Source organism: Choloepus didactylus, chromosome 16, assembly GCF_015220235.1.
Source record: "Choloepus didactylus isolate mChoDid1 chromosome 16, mChoDid1.pri, whole genome shotgun sequence".
Lineage (NCBI taxonomy): Eukaryota > Metazoa > Chordata > Mammalia > Pilosa > Megalonychidae > Choloepus > Choloepus didactylus.
The window spans coordinates 74719005-74722449 of NC_051322.1; the positions used below are offsets into that span (position 1 = coordinate 74719005).

Genomic DNA, 3445 nt, shown 5'->3' on the forward strand with positions numbered 1-3445 from the left:
ACCTCAGTGTTCAGGGAGAACATAGCCACTGCACAAACCTCTGGAAAGGGTGTGGCTGCTGGTCCTTTGGGCCTGGAGGACAGATCAATCCATATGTGATTCTCAGATCTTGAAATCTAATGGAGTTTGCCCTGCTTGGTCTTAGACTTGTTTAGGAATCATGACCCCTGTTTTCCTTCCAAGTTCTCTCTTCTGGAATGGAGCTGTTTATCCTATTTCTGTCCCACCATTGCATATGGGGAGCAGGTAGCTTGTTTTCTAGGTTTCACAGGTCCACAGAGGGGATTTTTGCTCTTGAATGGACACATCTGTGACTGATTTTGATGAGACTGTACTTAGCATTGTTGCTGAAATGACTTAAGGCTTTGGAGATGTTGTGATGGAACGAATGTGTTTTGCATGCAGGAAGAACATGTATTTTGGGGTGCCAGAAGGTGGACTGTGGTGGATTGAATTGTGCACCACAGTTTGGACATGTTCTTGGTCTTGGTCTGCATTCTGGTGGTTGGTACCAATTGTAAATAAGATCTCTGCAAGATGTTACTTCAAATATAGTGCGATCCAACTGAATCAGTTTGGACTTTCATCAGAATTATTGGAGTCCTTATAAGAAGAGTAAAAGTCAGATAGAGATAAAAACCATGGGGAACATCCAGAAGCTAGAAGTCAAGGGAACCCAGAAGAGAAAGAAGATTCCACCATGTGCATTTCCATGCAATAGAAAATTCAAGGAAACCTAAATATTGCTGCCCAGCCAGAAGATACCAACCCTAAGAGGAAGCAAGCCTTCTGGCCTCTAAAATTGTGAGCCAATAAATTCCTATTATTAAGCCACCCCTTTGCATGGTGTTTGTTTTAATAGCCAGGGAAATCAAAGATTGGTATGTCCCGTGTTGGAAACACAATATCAAGCATCATTGTAGTAACTATAAGGGCTGCAGCTTTTCAGTAAGGAGATGCTTCCAACTATCCTGAAAATAGACATACAATAACTAAAACATATTCAAGTCCCATGGAATTTGGGAGCTGGATAACATCTTTCTGAAGATGTTCAAAGGGCCCATAAGGCTTTGGTTTCTGGCCATGCCCCAACTTTACAAATTTTCCAAGATTATATTGACTTGTGAGACATAGCCTCAGCTGTATTTTCTTTTACTCTTTGTTTCATCAGTTTTATTGGTCCATATATCTGAATTCATTATAAAAATCTTTCAAAATAGCTAGATATTACAAGAATAGCTTACAATTCAGCTCCGATTTCACAAATACTTGACACAGGAAACCATTTTTACAAATACATGTTTTCTTATAAGAATAATTTAATAAAGAAAATAAGTCTTCATATAACTTACAGCAAATTTTATGCAATCCCATTCAGTCAACCATCATTTCAGGTTTCTATTACAGTGTATCCATCATATCCAATAAACCAAATTAAAATCTGCTGTTTCTGATGTTCAGCTACTATTGAGATTTACACTGTTAAGAGTTGTTAAGCCTCTTTTTCTAGTGTTACTGGTCTGAAGAATTCATGTAATCAGGCTAGGAGAGGTCATTTAAACAACATTCCTTTTGAAATATAACTTGTATCAGGTTAATCATTGTGTTTGGTGGATGATCTTTTTTACTTCTTACTTGTGCTAGACCAGCCGGTAGTTTTACCCCCACCGTATCAAGAAGAGTCAAGTCTTTACATTCTAAATTGCAAAAATAAAATGCTAGAAAACAAGAGTTAAATAGAAATATTAAGAAAGCCAGAACATTTGTTATGGATTGGAGTAGGGAACACTTTTAAATTCAAGGTCTCTCCCAAGTTGAAGAGATAAAGTATAAGGATGTGGCAGTAGTTTTATGAAACATTGAAAAACTGAAAAATGTTACTTAGGTCAGTGGTATATCATTCTCAAAAGGCCAGAGGATTCAAAATCTTGGGTTCAGTGGCCAACTAAACTCAACACTTGACATTCTTATGTTGTGGCTTTGAAACAGCCTTATAAATATCCACTTGCCCAGAGCAAGTAATCCTTTAGGCCAGCGACCTTCCAGAATACTGACCACATTTACCTGAAGAGAGGTAACAAGGAGACATTTGGCATTCACTCCATTCCTTCTGTTTGTGAAAAGTATGTCCACTTGGCAGAGCTTCTGGTCTTCCTTTTCAGGTAGCATAAATTAATACTGAGACTAGCAATATTCTACAGTCAAATTCAAGTTCCTGAGGACTCAGCTTCAATTATCCAATGTTCCTAAAATGATTCTTTAATCAAACCCTTGTCCAGTAAGAGGTTTAGCACTATGCAGGGATTACAGTGTGTTCCATTCCTCTTTTATTTCTCTTGATTTCCGTTTCTCACCCCAGTGTAACATGTTGCTACAGGTTTTTACCAAAATACTGCAGCAATAAATTATTCCGCATTACTAAAAGTGTTCACATTATATCGAGAAAACCAAACAACATCTACTGCAGTGATTTTGCAAATTCAGCATAGTCAATGTATCCATCATTGTTCTTATCATCATCTCTCAAAACATCATCTATTAAGTTAATCAGATCTTCTTTCATTGGTAGTGTCTGGTCACTCCCTGGGCATGAGTGATGGCTGTGGAGAGTTCTAAGCCATCAAGTAAATTATTGCCATCATAATCATGCATTTTGAAATAATGGAGCTGCAATTCTTGTGGAGACATCTCCACCTCTGGTTTGTTGATGATACCTTCTAGATGCTCCAGGATATGCTCTTGGTTGTGCACTGTCTTCCTATCCAGGCCTGTGCTGCCAGGATGTGAGAAGCTGGCCCTGGGCTCCTCAGCCCTGGCACCTGGGTTGCAAAAGGTCCAGAGCAGGCTACATAGGAAAGGGGTTCTGAACAGCCACAGAGATCCTATGGTTACCAGCACCATCACCAACCTCACCACCAAATCATTTTTCCAGATGTGAAGTTTTCCAAGATGAGCCTTGCCAGGCCCATCCTCAGATGCTTCTCCACTGTGCCCTGCCCCCAGCCCTCCATCAACATGCCTCCCCATCTTCTCAGCTATATTTTTAAAGGGTTCCTTCCAATTTTGATTTTAGATAGTAGCCAATATGTCTGTACCCTATGAGTGGTTTTACAGAGGAATTTAGCTAATATCCATTTGAATTCATCTAGGGCAAGTAAGTAGTTATATCTTGGGTGCACCAGAGATTATTGAAGGGTACAAACAGATTTTTTCCATTTTTTTCTTTTCAGAATCAGGGACTAAATAATGTTGGTATTTTATACTAGCCTCTTAGACTCCCTCCAAAGATTTATCCTTTGAGTCTTTAGAAGGATCATAACCTTGGTTAAGGTGGCATGTTTTATGTAATTATTTGCTAGTGCATTTCCTTTAGCTTCCATATTACCTCTTTTCACATGAGTTCCACCTTTATAAAAGCCACCTCTTTAGGGAGTAGTAGAGCATT

The 3445-nt window shown here is 39.0% G+C and overlaps 1 pseudogene; it reads right to left on the reverse strand.

Moving 5' to 3' along the window:
* Window positions 1–2458: 2458 nt before the first annotated feature.
* LOC119511319 lies at window positions 2459–3027 on the reverse strand (annotated as a pseudogene).
* Between the last annotated feature and the right edge of the window lie 418 nt (window positions 3028–3445).